Source organism: Ambystoma mexicanum, chromosome 11 (genome assembly GCF_040938575.1).
Source record: "Ambystoma mexicanum isolate Mex_15411 chromosome 11, UKY_AmexF1_1, whole genome shotgun sequence".
NCBI lineage: Eukaryota > Metazoa > Chordata > Amphibia > Caudata > Ambystomatidae > Ambystoma > Ambystoma mexicanum.
Genome location: NC_090934.1, coordinates 417,937,359 through 417,958,539, shown reverse-complemented (window position 1 = coordinate 417,958,539; position 21,181 = coordinate 417,937,359).

The window sequence follows — 21,181 nt, the reverse complement described above, 5'->3', positions numbered from 1 at the left end:
GGCCCTCTTTTGGATTGAAGGTATTGGAATTCTCTTTGTTGTCTTTCTTCTGCTGCTTTCCCTCATCCTTCTTCTGAGTAGCCCCAGAATCCTTCTGAGTAGCCTTGTTGGCAACCCACAGGTCAGCAGCCTTTGATAACTTCTTTGGATCAATTTCCTTGGAATCAGCCAAGTCCTGTCTGAGATCAGGAGAGGAGGCATCATAGAGAGACTCTAACATGAACAGATTTCTCATACCTTCATAAGTGTTAATTCTGTAACCCTTAGCCCAACCATCTAAGTTTTTCAAACATTCACCCACCGAGGTAGCCCAAGGGGTACCATCATGCTTTTTGAGGGTTCTAAACCTCTTAGAATACTGGGAGGGAGCTATCAAAGCTAGTTTCACATTTTCATACTCCATCCTGTCTATTTACCCCACCTCCATTACAGCATCAGTTGCAACCTGGGGTAAACTAGACAAGGAATCAGCTGATTCCCTGTAATTTTCCGAATCCCACAGTTATATTCAAAAGCAGCCAACCAATCCAAAATATCAAGCTTAACCTCATACATACTTACTGCATCTTTGGGCATGCGAAGCCTCTTAGGACTGGAAGACCTAGATGACCCTTGGAGAGAACCATTCTCAAGAGACAATTTCCTCATTTCAAGAGCATGTTGCAATTCCATTTCCCTTAGTTTAAGTTCTTGGTGTTTACTTTCAGTTTGTGCTTGGAGCCTTTTGAACTCTAACTCAAGTCTTATCTTCTCAAGAGAGACAAACTCTGGACTCAGTACCAGACCTGGTAGGCTCCCTGTGGCTAAAGGTTGAGGCCTAAGAGCAGCAGGTAGAGGTGCAGTAGGGCCTACATCTTGAGACTCCTTTGCCTCTTCTAACTCATCAATAACATTTGAGTTGGACTCTGAAACATTATCATCCTCATCATCATTTTCCATTTTTGCTGCAGGAGTAGGTGTAGAAGACCTACTTCTCAGACTTTGAAATTCCAACAATCTTTCTATCAATTAATTATTTTTGCCTTTAACAGTGAGGTTCCAAGTTTTTCACATTTCCTTTAGTTGATCAACTGTTAAAATGACTATGGCCTCCTGTCTATAGTTATCCATATCAGGCATGATACAACTATTGCTTTTCTAGTGGTGCTTAGCCTTGTGAAGGTTATTTGAACAGCAGTAAGAGGAGCTCTCTCAATGTAACAAGTATACTTTATCCTCATCACTTGCCACCAGTGTTAGGCAGAATTACATGCAGTACCCTTTGGGAACACTAAACACAATTAAGACTACAGGTGTAAGCACACTCTCACCTGTCTGTACTGCACAGTTTTATTGTAGCAGGGCTGAGCAGCCAGGCTTATCTCAAGAGGTATGTGAGCAGTACAAGGTGTTACACAAAGAACTTGCAATCACAGTGGTTCAAACAAACACTTACTCAAGGTTTCTTGGTAAAAAAAATATCAATTTATTTACACAGTCATTTAGAAAACATTCCACTAGCAATAAGCAGCTCAATAGCACACTATAATACACTCCCGAACCAAACCAATACGTTTCTGAACAAGTTAGGCTCCCCAGAAGTGGGAGCAAAATGGCACTTCAGTAACTTTAAATGGGAGTAAAAGACACAAGTTATTAGAATAAAACACAAATACTTTCTTAGGCAAGGCAAATAAGTTCAGTTCACTATTAGAGGCAGATCAATTCAATAGGCCTGGGCCAAAGTCAATGGACCAGTGTCTTGGATAGGATAGCACAGTTCTGGTAGTAAACGGTTAAGTCTTTGCAAATGTTCTCAGAAGTAGTTTGCACGAAAAAGAGTTATATGTCGGATTAGGAGTGAACAAGAGTTGGGAGTTTCCCAACTTTTCCAAACTTGGGAAAGTTTTACAAACTTTCACCGCGTCAGAGAGGATTTCTCAACCGCGTTTGCACAATACCTTGGTAATGAAGAAAAGCTGTAGCTGATGCAATTGTTCCTGGCAGTTCCTGCAGATCTCGCTGTTTCTGGGCCACAGTCATGGGGACAAGAGGGAGGACGTCGGGGGGTTCCTGCACTGCACGGGTATGGATCCACAAGCTTGGCAAAACGTTGGTTTAAGGTGTGAGTGCCTTAAAGTCCACAAACTGGTATCCTCACTGGCTATCCGGTTTTCAACAGCACTCTGAAGAAAATTCGACCAGTATGGAGATGGTTTCCAGGTGGCTTGCAAGTTGGTTGTTCCCACCAATTTAAGGGAAGAATTTGTCCTTGAAGGGGCTTCTCTGTCGAGGTAGTTTCAGGCTATTTGGACCTGCAGCAGGGCTTCATCGGGCAAACCGACAGTCCAGGAGTTACAGCAGTCGTCTTCCTTCAGGTCGTCATTCGGTTCTTTCGTTCCAGTGGTCGACTCTGCGTTCCAAGTCCCAGAGACCTGCCTTTTAAACAGTTTTCTTCCCTTCATTCCAGGCTAGCTGCCACCCACCCAGCAGGGTGGCTGTCCTTGCCTAACAGTCAGCCAGCCAATCATGCCAAAGTGCATTCAGGTCTCCTAGGAGAGTAAGCACAGGGAGTTTCAGGCACCTCCCTCACTTCCTGTCCACCCCAGATACTCAGGCGCCAGAGGCAGTCTTCAGTACTGAAGCCCGCCAAAGGCAAACAAACAAAGGGACCAAACTTGGTTTGGCATGCAGAGACAAACACTAGAAGGACCTTTCCAAAAAAGAAATGTCAAAATAAAAGTCGGTCAGACCCTGTTTTTACAGAGGGTCTCAGACGCCTTCTTGAAAAACATGTCACTTGTGGATTTTAGCTACCGGAGCATTTAAACGGGTCGGGAAAATCATGGTTATACCATTGCCACCAGCCATTCTGAGAGGAAAGGGTAGCATTTGGGTGCTAGATGAGTATTCTAGGCATAGGGAATACTGGGTATTCCCTCCAGCACTCTGCTGTAAAGCAGTGTGTGCTGGGTCTAGCAATTTAAAAAGACTAGCAAAGTCATTTTTACTTTACATTCACTGGGAGACAGTAGTCAGTCCGAGAGAAGGTATTTAAACCTTGGGAAGTCTGAAAGACATCCCTGTGCCACTGCACTGAGGGTGTTGTGTGACACACAAGAAAAGATAATGCCTACGAGTTGTCTAAAACTCCATATTCAAAGAACACAAAAGTAAAACACACATCAAAATACATAAAAGAGTGGAAAAAAAGGCTCAAACTCTTTCCAGGTAAAAATGACAGTCTTACAAATCCAACAAAGCTGCTGGGGGTCTCAAAAGGTAAGGGAAAGTGGCACATTTCTGAGAATTCTCCCTAACAGCCATGCCTGATCTGTCAAACTGTGTGAGACATAACTTGCTGACTACTGTTCCAGAGTCATTTACAAGGGATGTGACAAGAGGTTACATGTAATTCACAAACTCAATACACAGAAGTGTCACAAGCTGCTACGATGCAAGGGTGGTGGAATAGAGTGAAGCCAGTCACACCCATCCCATGAAGCCAGGTCACATTGACATCACACGAGTGAATAGGCACAGTGAAGGTGAGACCTGGGGTTGGAAGTGGGAGTGGGCAGTGCAGTACATGGGAACGGCATACAAATAAAATACAATTACATAATCAGCAATGAAAATGCGGCAGGCTGGTCGAAGTGTAAGTGCAGACATCAGGTGTCAATTGCTGATAGTAGGTTGTAGGGATACAGGAAACAGCCACTGATTGCAGGGGATGGCAGGGAGGCAGTGCATGGGTTCAACTGGTGGCTCAGAAGCCCGTGTCAGAGATCAGAGTGTCTGCAGGTGACCAGTGCATTCTCTCAGTCATCCAGGACTCCAGCAGGAGAGAGGAGGAGAGAAGGCCCAACACATGAGCAAGCATCGAAGTGCCTCCGGACCCGGAGAAGGTTCACCTCCAGAACCATTGAGGCAGGGCGGCTGTACCAGAGGGAGGCCCCAGCCGAAGATAGACATTAACCACCAACTAATTGCTATGAGAAGTAACTGACCCTGAGGGAGTAGGAAAGGGATGATCAAAGACGATGAGAAGGAAGTGAATTCGGAAGGTGGATTTGAAGGAACTTCTGCCCCAGGACCCATAAGCCCTGTGGACAATGCACAGAGCTTGGAAATGAACAGTCGTAGCCACTGGGAGTCAGTGCCATCATCACCGTCCTAGGGAGATACAATACCTGGCCCAAGACAAAAGGACAATTCCCACAGTCCAGTTCTGGATGAGTTGCAGAGGGAAATTAGTAGAAGCACAGAAATTTTGGTAGAGGCCGTTGCAGTATCCTACCGTAGGAATGACCAGCCCTCTGGAAACAGTGAGCTGCTGGGGACGGAGAGTAAAGGAAGAATATCCCTGAGGAGGTGCAGCTGCCACGGCGACCTCTCAGAGACATCAGAGATGTGGGGAGAGAAGGCGAGTTTGGAGTGGAAGATAGTCACAGGCTATCCGCCATCACAGTTTGGAGCAGGAAGAGGGCCAAGAGAGGCCTGACAGAGCGTGACATGGAAGGAGTGAGCAGGTGTGGTGATGGGGTTTGTCACGGTTTGCCGCACATCATGCGTATTCAGTCTGCAGGACAACAAGCACGTGTTAGTCCACCATGACATGGTTCACCCATGACAGTCATGTAAATGCAGGCAGAACTGTCAGACAATCATTACACTTCATCCAAGCAACATACGCATGTCCTGGACACACATGCATCACTACTCACCAGATATTGCCTCATAAATTGGCAGGTCATCCCACCTAGCACCATGGGTGCCTCAAAAACTCGGAATGACCCCCAATGTATCTGATAGAGTCAAGCACACATTTCCCTGATGGGCACATAAATTACTTTGCAGCTGAAAAGAAATATTGTTACTGGGTCTGTGTCAGGCATTGAACTACAGGACACATGCATTTTGAAATCAAATTATTAAATCAGTCCATGTAATGTTAGCAATGTGTGTCCTTTATCTGTGCATATATTAATACAATGTTGTTGCTCATATTTCCATGCCTAGAAAGAGAGCAGAAGTATGTCCACGCCTCCCTGGCACATGAAGAAAAAGGACATAGAGGGCCCTTTAACAGATGGTTGCAAGCAGGTGTAGCCCATATATGTACCTTCCAGGGCAAAAGTCAGGTCCACATTTCATAAATCTGTGGATATATCGCTACTGGTGCCCAGTGTCACCTGATTCCTCACTGAGCGAGTTGCACTGATCACTGGAATTTCATAACACCCTGCCTCCCATAGCATCTGGCCTGGGAAATTTGGATCGGCTCTCCTTGGTCACAAAATCCCAAGTGGCAGGATCCAGCAGAAACATAAGGTGATCTCTACATTTGCATTACTTTACGAAGACATAAAAGCGCAAGTCAGGATGCATTTGGTTGCCCTGGGTGCAATTCAAAACTAGCTAAATAATATGAGTAACAGAGCTGGTCTCATAGACTTATTACATTCTAATGCTGTTTCAGAGAAATCCGATCTGTCCCAGGCTATTTTGATGCTGCAAAATGCTGCACATCCAACACCGTCCGCTGACTGCAAGGCAAGAAATCAAAGAACATGAGAAGGAAAAATATCTCTAAACCATCTTGATAATCTCAGAGGCTTTGGTATACAATAAACAAAGCAAAGCTACAGAGCTGTTGGGATTTAATACTAAGGGCCTCATTACGAGGCTGGCGGTAAGGATGCCGGTGCCGTTAACCCCTTACCGCCGCATTACGAGGTCCCTTAGCGGGTCGCACTAAAGCCGGCTTTAAAACCAGCCGTCCTTAGCGGGAGCCGCTAAAGGACCAGTGAGATAATAATGGGCCCATTATTAACGGGCCTTTTATTAGCTCCCTCCCCATTCCCATTGAGCCCTATGGGGGTTCGAATGGGAATGGGGATGGGTTTTTGATTGGGGACTTACCGGGTCCTCCAACGTTGGAATGACCCGGTAAGTCCCCATTCAAGGAACCCTGACCCGGACACGAGTTTGAAGGTAGCCATGGTGCTAATAGCACCATGGCTACCTCCAAACTCGTAATGACCCCCAAAGACTCCTATTGTGGTGATTTACAACTTCACGGAGGAAGACGATCCACATAATGGGGATTCCTCGAGGGTGTTTAGAGATGGAACTAGAGAATCGTTAATATTATGCCTAAAGTCAATAACACTTTCACTCAATATGAGTTAAACTTTATCCACAGAGGCAGGGTTTTAACCAGAAAGCATTTTGGTAGGGTGGTGTCACCTCAGCTACTGCCTTTGTCAGTGAAATCCATAGAAAATCAATGTGACATGGTAAAAGCGGGTTGTTTCACTGAATTGGCCCAATCGAGTATGACTGGACAGGGAACTCTGATTGGCTCATCACTTCCACTATCAACTGCGACACAACGGGTGAGTACACGTGTTGAGCAATTTATGCATCCACGGATAAGAACGGAAGGGGGAAAAATAATGTTGAAGCACAAACTGACGTCTATGTTATTTAGTCGGAACTGGTTTTGACTTTTAACAATGTTACATGGATCCCTTTGTCTCACCATTCGGGTGATGCTTCACAGCAAATGAAACCCTCTGACGCTGGTTTGTTTTTTCCATAGATGTCAATGGGGCGAGATACATGCATGAGAAGCTGTGTCCTACAAGAGTTTTGAATTTCAGGGAAGGTTATGACCTGATGCCAAAAAGGCCTCCATCTACAATTTCAGTACAGAAAGGGGACAGGGGTTCGGAACCTGGTTATTTAACAAGGGCAGAAGATAATGAGAATGCAATTTAGAGGTCGGAAAAGCAAATGAATACCACCCTAAATCCAGGCGTCACCGCTCTGCATAACTTGTTCAAAATATTAATTGAAAGTATTTTATTTAAAGACAGCCGTGGACCTGTATTAAACAGATCCGGTATCCTTTTATTGTTTTCTGAGATTTTAAATGTAAGTGCAATATTCTCGAGGGACATGGAGAGGGTGGAATTTTTAGATCGAGAGCGAACAGACATGATGCTCCTTAGTTTTGAGCCCAGAGTTGTTTTTGAACTGGTTCTGAAGGAGGTGACAACATTGAGACAAATTGGCTCCCAAGTGTCTCCTTTTGAATCAGGTATGTTAAATAAAGGGAGACCGAGTGGAGAGGCCTTGGAAGTAGTAAGGAATGCCTTTAATGAAACATTAGTGAATGACGGTTTCCCCAGACAAAGCAAAGTATACTTTGGAAAGGGTGAGACCAGCAAGGGAAATAAAGATCAAGATTGGTCCTGGATAGTGGGTTCTCTAAGTAACCAAACAAACACAGCGGTTTGCCCAAATACTCTAGCACCCACCCCTTTGAATATAGTATCATGGGACTCAAGAGGCCATAAACAGCTATTTACAAATCCTGTGAACTGGAGAACCCAGCCATTTAAGATGAATATCAATTACCCTGGAGATGGACGGGGATGCAGATTTTTATTCATACATCAATAATCAAAACGACTCAGGTAGTTGGCAAAAGGAAGACTGTTTTAATATCAATTATCTAAAACAGGGAGCATAACGAACATCAACGAACTTGGTCGATCCTCTTAATGCATTTAAGAAAAAAACTGAGATCTTATACACAAAACTCGTCATCAATGACGTTGACCTGCGTCACTACCAACGTCATCCTATGTGGCAAACTACAAAAACCTACGAGTATGGGTGATTGGCTCTGAGTGAACATCTAAGTATACGATCCATACTTGTCTAAAAAAGTGTGAATATGTGATTGGTTACTTAACGTCAGGTGGGGCAACTAAGCCCTCCCTGAAAAAAGACCACTTTGAACGTCACTAAATACACGACGTACCATTGGTTTACACAACTACAGGACCCCTAATTATGTAGTCCTCTACAATTGGTTGGCACTCTAACCTCCGTCAGTACTTTTCCATTTACGTCTAGCAGCATGCAGGCTGGCCATCCAGGTATTGGTGAGCTCGCCTTAACCATTGCTTCCCACCAATTAGAATATCAATCCATCATCACCTCAGTGGTCTACTGTCAATTAGGCTTTGAAGCTCAGCCTTGACAGTGTTCTTAGCTTTGAGAAATTCCTGCCCTCGTGCGTATGTGTGACCATCTTGTTCGTCCAATTTCATGCTTCCATGTGACTAGAGACCATGGAATCGAGCTTCTAGTGTATTTAATACTATTTTTTAATAGACCTCTGACATCTTCCTTGTTATGTTCATGCCTTCTGAACAGGAGTTCTGTTCTTTCACACGATTTGTATCCAATATCGGTTTACTCCAGTTTGATAAGACTTTAGCTTCTTTGGCTCATCCAGCCTTGTCTGCTGAGATTCACTTTGTAATTCAATTAGCTTTTTAACTGTGACACACTAGAAATTAGGGCTTCTTCCTTCTGTCCAGCACTGCTATTATGCGTAGTGGAAACATTCATCCTTTACTTATCTATATGCATTACATGGCCACAGTAGTGGCCATGTAGTTATGGTTAAGTGGGTGTTTCCATAGGAAGAGTACTTTTTGGGCGGCTTATAACTTCGCTCCCCCTGAACGAATCCTCACCAAACTTTGCAAAAAAAGTATATGACCCACTCTGCATTTTATTGCAAAGTTTGGTGAGGATTCGTCCAGGGGGGGAAAAGTTATAGGGGGTCCCAAAACTTTTGCTTCTTCCCATAGACATAATGGGAAAAAACTTTGCTCACGCCTACAGCCCAAACCGCTAGGCGGATTTACACCAAATTTGCGGCAGGAGCGGCGGCTTGGTCCCAAAAGCGTGCTTTGCTTTATTTGGTGTAAATCCGTCCAGTAGTTTTTTAAAAAATGACAAAAATGTAAGTGAAAAAAATTAGTGATATCTGTGTTCGCTTCGCGGACACACTTCCCTGTTCGCTCCGCGGACAGGACGGTGATTGGGCAAGCAGCCTGCGTGATGTCCGCGGACATCTGACGAGCTCTCTCATTGGATGCGGTGAAAGCGTGCAGTGCGTCTGGCTTCAGAGACGCCCGCCATCTTTGTTCCTCGCATGAGAGGCTTTGTCAGCTGGAGCGGGATCTGCCGCCTGCACAGTAAGTCCGCCCCCGCCAGTGTCTGTCTCCTGTTCCTCCCACCCCCGCTCATGCCCCGTGTGTCCTTCTTGTCCCCCCTACCCAAATCCATGCTCTGTGTCTCCCCTGTTGCTCCAGCCCCCCGCTCACGCCATCGGCACACAATGGCCAGCGGAGGGCCGAGGAGCGGGATCTGCCGCCTGCACACGAACGCCGTGTGTCTCTCTCCTTCCCCCACCCCCTGCTCATGCCCAGTGTGTCTCTCTCTTTCCCCTCCACCCCCCGCTCATGCCCCGTGTGTCTCTCTCCCTCCCCCCACCCCCAGCTCATGCCCCGTGTGTCTCTCTCCCGCCCCCCCACCCCCCTGCTCATGCCCCGTGTGTTTCTCTCCCTCCCCCCACCCCCGCTCATGCCCCGTGTGTCTCTCTCCCTCCCCCGCACTCCCGCTCATGCCCCGTGTGTCTCTCCCCCTTCCCCCCACCCCCGCTCATGCCCCGTGTGTCTCTCCCCCTCCCGCCCACACCCCGCTCATGCCCCATGTGTCTCTCTCCCTCCCCCCACCCCCGCTCATGCCCCGTGTGTCTCTCCCCCTCCCGCCCACCCCCGCTCATGCCCCTTGTGTCTCTCTCCCTCCCCCCACCCCCACTCATGCCCCGTGTGTCTCTCCCTCCCCCCCACCCCCGCTCATGCCCCATGTGTCTCTCTCCCTCCTCCCCACCCCCCGCTCATGCCCCGTGTGTCTCTCAAGCTCCCCCCACCCCCCGCTCATGCCCCGTGTGTCTCTCCCCCTCCCGCCCACCCCCCGCTCATGCCCCGTGTGTCTCTCCCTCCCGCCCACCCCCACTCATGCCCCGTGTGTCTCTCCCCCTCCCGCCCACCCCCCGCTCATGCCCCGTGTGTCTCTCCCCTCCTGCCCACCCCTCGCTCATGCCCCGTGTGTCTCTCTCCCTCCCCCCACCCCCGCTCATGCCCCGTGTCTGTCTCCATTTGCCCCCCACCCCCCCCTCATGCCTCGTGTGTCTCTCTCCCTCCTCCCCACCCCCCGTTCATGCCCCGTGTGTCTCTCTCCCTCCCCCCCACCCCCCGCTCATGCCCCGTGTGTCTCTCCCCCTCCCGCCACCCCCGCTCATGCCCGTGTGTCTCTCCCTCCCGCCCACACCCCGCTCATGCCCTGTGTGTCTCTCCCCCTCCCGCCCACCCCCACTCATGCCCCGTGTGTCTCTCCCCCTCCCGCCCACCCCCTGCTCATGCCCCGTGTGTCTCTCTCCCTCCCCCCCACCCCCGCTCATGCCCCATGTCTGTCTCCTGTTGCCCCCCACCCCCGCTCATGCCCATGTATCTCTCCCCCTCCCGCCCACCCCCCGCCCATGCCCCGTGTGTCTCTCTCCCTCCCCCCACCCCCCGCTCATGCCCTGTGTGTCTCTCTCCCTCCCCCACCCCCGCTCATGCCCCGTATGTCTCTCTCCCGCCCCCCCACCCCCGCTCATGCCCCGTGTGTCTCTCCCCCTCCCGCTCACCCCCCGCTCATGCCCCGTGTGTCGCTCTCCCTCCCCCCCAACCCCGCTCATGCCCCGTGTGTCTCTCTCCCTCCCCCCCACCCCCGCTCATGCCCCGTGTGTCTCGCCCCCTCCTGCCCACCCCCCGCTCATGGCCCGTGTATTTCTCTCCCTCCCCCCACCCCTGCTCATGCCCCGTGTGTCTCTCCCCTCCTGCCCACCCCCCGCTCATGCCCCGTGTGTCTCTCTCCCTCCCCCCACCCCCGCTCATGCCCCGTGTCTGTCTCCAGTTGCCCCCACCCCCCGCTCATGCCTCGTGCGTCTCTCTCCCTCCTCCCCACCCCCCGTTCATGCCCCGTGTGTCTCTCTCCCTCCCCCCCGCCCCCCGCTCATGCCCCGTGTGTCTCTCCCCCTCCCGCCCACCCCCGCTCATGCCCGTGTGTCTCTCCCTCCCGCCCACCCCCCACTCATGCCCTGTGTGTCTCTCCCCCTCCCGCCCACCCCCACTCATGCCCCGTGTGTCTCTCCCCATCCCGCCCACCCCCTGCTCATGCCCCGTGTGTCTCTCTCCCTCCCCCCCACCCCCGCTCATGCCCCATGTCTGTCTCCTGTTGCCCCCCACCCCCGCTCATGCCCATGTATCTCTCCCCCTCCCGCCCACCCCCCGCCCATGCCCCGTGTGTCTCTCTCCCTCCCCCCACCCCCCGCTCATGCCCCGTGTGTCTCTCTCCCTCCCCCCACCCCCGCTCATGCCCCGTATGTCTCTCTCCCGCCCCCCCACCCCCGCTCATGCCCCGTGTGTCTCTCCCCCTCCCGCCCACCCCCCGCTCATGCCCCGTGTGTCGCTCTCCCTCCCCCCAACCCCGCTCATGCCCCGTGTGTCTCTCTCCCTCCCCCCCACCCCCGCTCATGCCCCGTGTGTCTCGCCCCCTCCTGCCCACCCCCCGCTCATGCCCCGTGTATTTCTCTCCCTCCCCCCACCCCTGCTCATGCCCCGTGTGTCTCTCTCCCTCCCCCCACCCCCCGCTCATGCCCCGTGTGTCTCTCTCCCTCCCCCCCACCCACGCTCATGCCCAGTGTGTCTCTCCCCCCACCTCCGCTCATGCCCCGTGTATTTCTCTCCCTCCCCCCACCCCTGCTCATGCCCCGTGTGTCTCTCCCCCTCCCGCCCACCCCCCGCTCATGCCCCGTGTGTCTCTCTCCCTCTCCCCACCCCCGCTCATGCCCTGTGTGTCTCTCTCCCTCCCTCCCACCCCTCTCACGCCCCGTGTGTCTCTCCCCCTCCCGCCCACCCCCCGCTCATGCCCCGTGTGTCTCTCTCCCTCCCTCCACCCCTGCTCATGCCCCATGTGTCTCTCCCCCCTCACCCCCGCTAATGCCCCGCGTGTCTCTCCCCCTCCCGCCCACCCCCGCTCATGCCCCGTGTGTCTCTCTCCCTCCCCCCACCCCCGCTCATGCCCCGTGTGTCTCTCTCCCTCTCCCCCACCCCCGCTCATGCCCCGTGTGTCTCTCCCCCTCCCGCCCACACCCCGCTCATGCCCCGTGTATCTCTCTCCCTCCCCCCCACCCCCGCTCATGCCCGGTGTGTCTCTCTCCCGCCCCGCCACCCCCGCTCATGCCCCGTGTGTCTCTCCCCCTCCCGCCCACCCCTCGATCATGCCCCGTGTGTCGCTCTCCCTCCCCCCCAACCCCGCTCACGCCCCGTGTGTCTCTCTCCCTCCCCCCCACCCCCGCTCATGCCCCGTGTGTCTCGCCCCCTCCTGCCCACCCCCCGCTCATGCTCCGTGTATCTCTCTCCCTCCCCCCACCCCAGCTCATGCCCCGTGTGTCTCTCTCCCTCCCCCCACCCCCCGCTCATGCCCCGTGTGTCTCTCTCCCTCCCCCCCACCCACGCTCATGCCCCGTGTGTCTCTCCCCCTCCTTCCCACCCCCCGCTCATGCTCCGTGTGTCTCTCGTCGTCCCCCCCACCCCCGCACATGCCCCGTATCTCTCTCCCCCCCACCCCCGCTCATGCCCCGTGTGTCTCTCCCCCTCCTGCCCACCCCCCGCTCGTGCCCCGTGTGTCTCTCCCCCTCCCGCCCACCTCCCGCTCATGCCCCGTGTGTCTCTCCCCCTCCCACCCACCCCCCGCTCATGCCCCGTGTGTCTCTCTCCCTCCCCCCACCCCCGCTCATGCCCAGTGTTTCTCTCCCCCTCCCGCCCGCCCCCCGCTCATGCCCCGTGTGTCTCTCTCCCTCTCCCCCACCCCCTGCTCATGCCTCGTGTGTCTCTCTCCCTCTCGCCCACCCCCCGCTCATGCCCCGTGTGTCTCTCCCCCTCCTGCCCACCCCCTACTCATGCCCCATTTGTCTCTCCCCCTCCCGCCCATCCCCCCTCGCACCCTGTGTGTATCTCTCCCTCCCCCCACCACCGCTCATGCCCCGTGTCTTCCTCTTGTCCCCCCCTCCTATGATGCCCCTTGTTGACCTCTTGTTCCACCCACCCCCTGTTCATGCCCCGTGTCTTCCTTTTCCGCTCCACTTCCCGCTCGTGCCCTGTGTCTCCCTTCTTCCCCCCCCGCCACCCGCTCATGCCCCGTGTCTGCACTGTTGGAACAGGGCAGACACAGGGCATGAGCGGGGGTGGGGGCCCCACCTTGCCCCACCCCCGCTCATGCCCCTTGTCTCTCCTGTTCACCCCCGCTCATGCTCCGTGTCTGTCTCCCTCCTTTTCCCCCAGCTCATGGCCCGTGTCTCCCCTGTTCATCCTCACCCCCCGCTCATGCCCCGTGTCTGTCTCCTGTTCCCCCACCCGCTCATGCCCCGTGTCTGTCTCCTGTTCTCCCCATCCCCCGCTCATGCCCCGTGTCTGTCTCCTGTTCCTCCCACCCCCGCTCATGCCCCATGTCTGTCTCCTGTTGCCCCCACCCCCCGCTCATGCCCCGTGTCTGTCTCCTGTTCTCCCCACCCCCAGCTCATGCCCCGTGTCTGTTGTTCCCCCCATGCCCCGCTCACGCCCCGTGTCTGTCTCCTGTTTCCCCGCCCCCCGCTCATGCCCTGTGTCTGTCTCCCTTTTGCCCCACCCCCCGCGTCTCTCTCCTGTTGCCCCCCACCCCCCGCTCATGCCCCGTGTCTGTCTCCTGTACCCCCACCCCCCGCTCATGCCCCGTGTCTGTCTCCTGTTCCCCCCACCCGCTCATGCCCCGTGTCTATCTCCTGTTGCCACCCCGCTCATGCCCTCTGTCTGTCTCCTGTTCCCCCCACCCGCTCATGCCCGTGTCTCTCTCCTGTTGCCCCCGCTCCCTGTTCATGCCCCGTGTCTGTCTCCTGTACCCCCCAGCCCCCCGCTCATGCCCCGTGTCTCTCCTGTTGTCCCCCACCCCCCGCTCATGCCCCGTGTCTGTCTACTTTTCGCCCCACCCCCCGCTCATGCCCCGTGTCTGTCTTCTGTTGCCCCCCACCCATGCCCCGTGTCTGTCTCCTGTACCCCACCACCCCCCGCTCATGCCCCGTGTCTCTCTCCTGTTGCCCCCCACCCTCCGCTCATGCCCCGTGTCTGTCTCCTGTTGCCCCCCACCCCCCGCTCATGCCCCGTGTCTGTCTCCTGTTCTCCCCACCCCCCGCTCATGCCCCGTATCTGTCTCCTGTTCCCCCCACCCCCCGCTCATGCCCCATGTCTGTCTCCTGTTCTCCCCACCCCCCACTCATGCCCGTGTCTGTCTCCTGTTCTTCCCACCCTCCGTTCATGCCCCGTGTCTCTCTCCTGTTGGCCCCACCCCCCCACTCATGCCCCGTGTCTGTCTCCTGTTGCCCCCCACCCCCTGCTCATGCCCCGTGTCTCTCTCCTGTTGGCAGCACCCCCGCTCATGCCCCGTGTCTGTCTCCTGTTGCCCCCCGCTCATGCCCCGTGTCTGTCACCTGTACCCCCCACCCCCCGCTCATGCCCCGTGTCTCTCTCCTGTTGCCCCCAACCACCGCTCATGCCCCATGTCTTCCTCTTGTCCCCCCTCCTATGATGCCCCTTGTTAACCACTTGTTCCCCCCACCCCCCGCTCATGCCCCATGTCTTCCTCCTGCCCCCCCACTCCTCGCTGATGTCCTGTGTCTTCCTCCTGTTCCCTCCCACCCCTGCTCATGCCCTGTGTCTTCCTCTTGTTCCCCCTCCTATGATGCCCCTTGTTGACCTCTTGTTCCACCCATCCCCCGCTCATGCCCCGTGTCTTCCCCCCCCACTCCCTGCTCATGCCCCGTGTCTCCCTTCTTCCCCCCCACCCCCTGCTCATGCCCCGTGTCTGCACTGTTGGAACAGGGCAGACACAGGGCATTTGCGGGGGTGGGGGCCCCACCTTGCCCTGCCCCCGCTCTTGTCCCGTGTCTCTCCTGTTCACCCCCACCCCCGCTCATGCTCCGTGTCTGTCTCCCTCCTTTTCACCCGCTCATGGCCTGTGTCTCCCCTGTTCACCCCCACCCCCCGCTCATGCTCCGTGTCTCCCTTCTTTCCCCCCCACCCCCCACTCATGCCCCGTGTCTCCCTTCTTTCCCACTCATGCCCCGTGTCTCCCTTCTCCCCCCCCACCCCCGCTCATATAATATAATATGAGTAACAGAGCTGGTCTCATAGACTTATTACATTCTAATGCTGTTTCAGAGAAATCCGATCTGTCCCAGGCTATTTTGATGCTGCAAAATGCTGCACATCCAACACCGTCCGCTGACTGCAAGGCAAGAAATCAAAGAACATGAGAAGGAAAAATATCTCTAAACCATCTTGATAATCTCAGAGGCTTTGGTATACAATAAACAAAGCAAAGCTACAGAGCTGTTGGGATTTAATACTAAGGGCCTCATTACGAGGCTGGCGGTAAGGATGCCGGTGCCGTTAACCCCTTACCGCCGCATTACGAGGTCCCTTAGCGGGTCGCACTAAGGCCGGCTGGTAAAACCAGCCGTCCTTAGCGGGAGCCGCTAAAGGACCAGTGAGATAATAATGGGCCCATTATTAACGGGCCTTTTATTAGCTCCCTCCCCATTCCCATTGAGCCCTATGGGGGTTCGAATGGGAATGGGGATGGGTTTTTGATTGGGGACTTACCGGGTCCTCCAACGTTGGAATGACCCGGTAAGTCCCCATTCAAGGAACCCTGACCCGGACACGAGTTTGAAGGTAGCCATGGTGCTAATAGCACCATGGCTACCTCCAAACTCGTAATGACCCCCAAAGACTCCTATTGTGGTGATTTACAACTTCACGGAGGAAGACGATCCACATAATGGGGATTCCTCGAGGGTGTTTAGAGATGGAACTAGAGAATCGTTAATATTATGCCTAAAGTCAATAACACTTTCACTCAATATGAGTTAAACTTTATCCACAGAGGCAGGGTTTTAACCAGAAAGCATTTTGGTAGGGTGGTGTCACCTCAGCTACTGCCTTTGTCAGTGAAATCCATAGAAAATCAATGTGACATGGTAAAAGCGGGTTGTTTCACTGAATTGGCCCAATCGAGTATGACTGGACAGGGAACTCTGATTGGCTCATCACTTCCACTATCAACTGCGACACAACGGGTGAGTACACGTGTTGAGCAATTTATGCATCCACGGATAAGAACGGAAGGGGGAAAAATAATGTTGAAGCACAAACTGACGTCTATGTTATTTAGTCGGAACTGGTTTTGACTTTTAACAATGTTACATGGATCCCTTTGTCTCACCATTCGGGTGATGCTTCACAGCAAATGAAACCCTCTGACGCTGGTTTGTTTTTTCCATAGATGTCAATGGGGCGAGATACATGCATGAGAAGCTGTGTCCTACAAGAGTTTTGAATTTCAGGGAAGGTTATGACCTGATGCCAAAAAGGCCTCCATCTACAATTTTAGTACAGAAAGGGGACAGGGGTTCGGAACCTGGTTATTTAACAAGGGCAGAAGATAATGAGAATGCAATTTAGAGGTCGGAAAAGCAAATGAATACCACCCTAAATCCAGGCGTCACCGCTCTGCATAACTTGTTCAAAATATTAATTGAAAGTATTTTATTTAAAGACAGCCGTGGACCTGTATTAAACAGATCCGGTATCCTTTTATTGTTTTCTGAGATTTTAAATGTAAGTGCAATATTCTCGAGGGACATGGAGAGGGTGGAATTTTTAGATCGAGAGCGAACAGACATGATGCTCCTTAGTTTTGAGCCCAGAGTTGTTTTTGAACTGGTTCTGAAGGAGGTGACAACATTGAGACAAATTGGCTCCCAAGTGTCTCCTTTTGAATCAGGTATGTTAAATAAAGGGAGACCGAGTGGAGAGGCCTTGGAAGTAGTAAGGAATGCCTTTAATGAAACATTAGTGAATGACGGTTTCCCCAGACAAAGCAAAGTATACTTTGGAAAGGGTGAGACCAGCAAGGGAAATAAAGATCAAGATTGGTCCTGGATAGTGGGTTCTCTAAGTAACCAAACAAACACAGCGGTTTGCCCAAATACTCTAGCACCCACCCCTTTGAATATAGTATCATGGGACTCAAGAGGCCATAAACAGCTATTTACAAATCCTGTGAACTGGAGAACCCAGCCATTTAAGATGAATATCAATTACCCTGGAGATGGACAGGGATGCAGATTTTTATTCATACATCAATAATCAAAACGACTCAGGTAGTTGGCAAAAGGAAGACTGTTTTAATATCAATTATCTAAAACAGGGAGCATAACGAACATCAACGAACTTGGTCGATCCTCTTAATGCATTTAAGAAAAAAACTGAGATCTTATACACAAAACTCGTCATCAATGACGTTGACCTGCGTCACTACCAACGTCATCCTATGTGGCAAACTACAAAAACCTACGAGTATGGGTGCTTGGCTCTGAGTGAACATCTAAGTATACGATCCATACTTGTCTAAAAAAGTGTGAATATGTTATTGGTTACTTAACTTCAGGTGGGGCAACTAAGCCCTCCCTTAAAAAAGACCACTTTGAACGTCACTAAATACACGACGTACCATTGGTTTACACAACTACAGGACCCCTAATTATGTAGTCCTCTACAATTGGTTGGCACTCTAACCTCCGTCAGTACTTTTCCATTTACGTCTAGCAGCATGCAGGCTGGCCATCCAGGTATTGGTGAGCTCGCATTAACCATTGCTTCCCACCAATTAGAATATCAATCCATCATCACCTCAGTGGTCTACTCTCAATTAGGCTTTGAAGCTCAGCCTTGAGAAATTCCTGCCCTCGTGCGTATGTGTGACCATCTCGTTCGTCCAATTTCATGCTTCCATGTGACTAGAGACCATGGAATCGAGCTTCTAGTGTATTTAATACTATTTTTTAATAGACCTCTGACATCTTCCTTGTTATGTTCATGCCTTCTGAACAGGAGTTCTGTTCTTTCACACGATTTGTATCCAATATCGGTTTACTCCAGTTTGATAAGACTTTAGCTTCTTTGGCTCATCCAGCCTTGTCTGCTGAGATTCACTTTGTAATTCAATTAGCTTTTTAACTGTGACACACTAGAAATGAGGGCTTCTTCCTTCTGTCCAGCACTGCTATTATGCGTAGTGGAAACATTCATCCTTTACTTATCTATATGCATTACATGGCCACAGTAGTGGCCATGTAGTTATGGTTAAGTGGGTGTTTCCATAGGAAGAGCACTTTTTGGGCGGCTTATAACTTCGCTCCCCCTGAACGAATCCTCACCAAACTTTGCAAAAAAAGTATATGACCCACTCTGAATTTTATTGCAAAGTTTAGTGAGGATTCGTCCAGGGGGGGGGAAAGTTATAGGGGGTCCCAAAACTTTTGCTTTTTCCCATAGACATAATGGGAAAAAACTTTGCTCACGCCTACAGCCCAAACTGCTGGACGGATTTACACCAAATTTGCGGCAGGAGCGGCGGCTTGGTCCCGAAAGCGTGCTTTGCTTTATTTGGTGTAAATCCGTCAAGTAGTTTTTTAAAAAATGACAAAAATGTAAGTGAAAAAAATTAGTGATATCTGTGTTCGCTTCGCGGACACACTTCCCTGTTCGCTCCGCGGACAGGACGGTGATTGGGCAAGCAGCTTGCGTGATGTCCACGGACATCTGACGTGCTCTCTCATTGGATGCGGTGAAAGCGTGCAGTGCGTCTGGCTTCAGAGACGCCCGCCATCTTTGTTCCTCGCATGAGGGGCTTTGTCAGCTGGAGCGGGATCTGCCGCCTGCACAGTAAGTCCGCCCCCGCCAGTGTCTGTCTCCTGTTCCTCCCACCCCCGGTCATGCCCCGTGTGTCCTTCTTGTCCCCCCTACCCAAATCCATGCTCTGTGTCTCCCCTGTTGCTCCAGCCCCCCGCTCACGCCATCGGCACACAATGGCCAGCGGAGGGCCGAGGAGCGGGATCTGCCGCCTGCACACGAACGCCGTGTGTCTCTCTCCTTCCCCCACCCCCCGCTCATGCCCAGTGTGTCTCTCTCTTTCCCCCCCACCCCCCGCTCATGCCCCGTGTGTCTCTCTCCCTCCCCCCACCCCCCGCTCATGCCCCGTGTGTCTCTCTCCCGCCCCCCCACCCCTCTGCTCATGCCCCGTGTGTTTCTCTCCCTGCCCCCACCCCCGCTCATGCCCCGTGTGTCTCCAACTCCCCCCCACCCCCGCTCATGCCCCGTGTGTCTCTCTCCCTCCTCCCCACCCCCCGCTCATGCCCCGTGTTTCTCTCTCCCTCCCCCCCACCCCCCGCTAATGCCCCGTGTGTCTCACCCCCTCCAGCCCACCCCCCGCTCATGCCCCGTGTGTCTCTCCCTCCCGCCCACCCCCGCTCACGCCCCGTGTGTCTCCCCCCCTCCCGACCACCCCCCGCTCATGCCCCGTGTGTCTCTCCCCTCCTGCCTACCCCACGCTCATGCCCCGTGTGTCTCTCTCCCTCCCCCCACCCCCGCTCATGCCCCGTGTCTGTCTCCTGTTGCCCCCCCCTCATGCCCCGTGTGTCTCTCTCCCTCCTCCCCACCCCCCGTTCATGCCCCGTGTGTCTCTCTCCCCCCCACCCCCGCTCATGCCCCGTGTGTCTCTCCCCCTCCCACCCACCCCTGCTCATGCCCGTGTGTCTCTCCCTCCTGCCCACCCCCCGCTCATGCCCCATGTGTCTCTCCCCCTCCCGCCCACCCCCGCTCATGCCCCGTGTGTCTCTCCCCCTCCCGCCCACCCCCCGCTCATGCCCCGTGTGTCTCTCTCCCTCCCCCCCACCCCCGCTCATGCCCTGTGTCTGTCTCCTGTTGCCCCCCACCCCCCGCTCATGCCCGTGTGTCTCTCCCCCTCCCGCCCACACCCCGCCCCCGCTCATGCCCCGTGTGTCTCTCTCCCTCCCCCCACCCCCCGCTCATGCCCCGTGTGTCTCTCTCCCTCCCCCCACCCCCGCTCATGCCCTGTGTGTCTCTAACCCTCCCTCCCACCCCCGCTCACGCCCCGTGTGTCTCTCCCCCTCCCGTCCACCCCCCGCTCATGCCCCGTGTGTCTCTCTCCCTCCCCCCACCCCCGCTCATGCCCCATGTGTCCCTCTCCCCCCCACCCCCGCTAATGCCCCGCGTGTCTCTCCCACTCCCGCCCACCCCCGCTCATGCCCGTGTGTCTCTCTCCCTCCCCCTCACCCCCGCTCATGCCCCGTGTGTCTCTCCCCCTCCCGCCCACTCCCGCTCATGCCCCGTGTGTCTCTCTCCCCCCCCACCCCTGCTCATGCCCTGTGTGTCTCTCTCCCCCCTCCCCCACCCCCGCTCATGCCTCGTGTGTCTCTCCCCCTCCCGCCCACACCCCGCTCATGCCCCGTGTGTCTCTCACCCTCCCCCCCACCCCCCGCTCATGCCCGGTGTGTCTCTCTCCCTCCCCCCACCCCCCGCTCATGCCCCGTGTGTCTCTCTCCCTCCCCCCCACTCCCCGCTCATGCCCAGTATGTCTCTCTCCCGCCCCCTCACCCCCGCTCATGCCCCGTGTGTCTCTCACCCTCCCGCCCACCCCCCGCACATGCCCCGTGTGTCGCTCTCCCTCCCCCCCAACCCCGCTCATGCCCCGTGTGTCTCTCTCCCTCCCCCCCACCCCCGCTCATGCCCCGTGTGTCTCGCCCCCTCCTGCCCACACCACGCTCATGCCCCGTGTATCTCTCTCCCTCCCCCCACCCCTGCTCATGCCCCGTGTGCCTCTCTCCCTCCCCCCACCCCCCGCTCATGCCCCGTGTGTCTCTCTACCTCCCCCCCACCCACGCTCATGCCCCGTGTGGCTCTCCCCCTCCTTCCCACCCCCCGCTCATGCTCCGTGAGTCTCTCGCCCTCCCCCCCACCCCCGCACATGCCCCGTGTCTCTCTCCCCCCCTCACCCCCGCTCATGCCCCGTGTGTCTCTCCCCCTCCCGCCCACCCCCCGCTCATGCTCCGTGTGTCTCTCCCCCTCCCGCCCACCCCCGCTCATGCCCCGTGTGTCTCTCTCCCTCCCCCCACCCCCGCTCATGCCCCGTGTGTCTCTCTCCCTCTCCCCCACCCCCCGCTCATGCCTCGTGTGTCTCTCTCCCTCTCGCCCACCCCCCGCTCATGCCCCGTGTGTCTCTCCCCCTCCCGCCCACCCCCACTCATGCCCCATGTGTCTCTCCCCCTCCCGCCCATCCCCCCTCGCACCCTGTGTGTATCTCTCCCTCCCCCCACCACCACTCATGC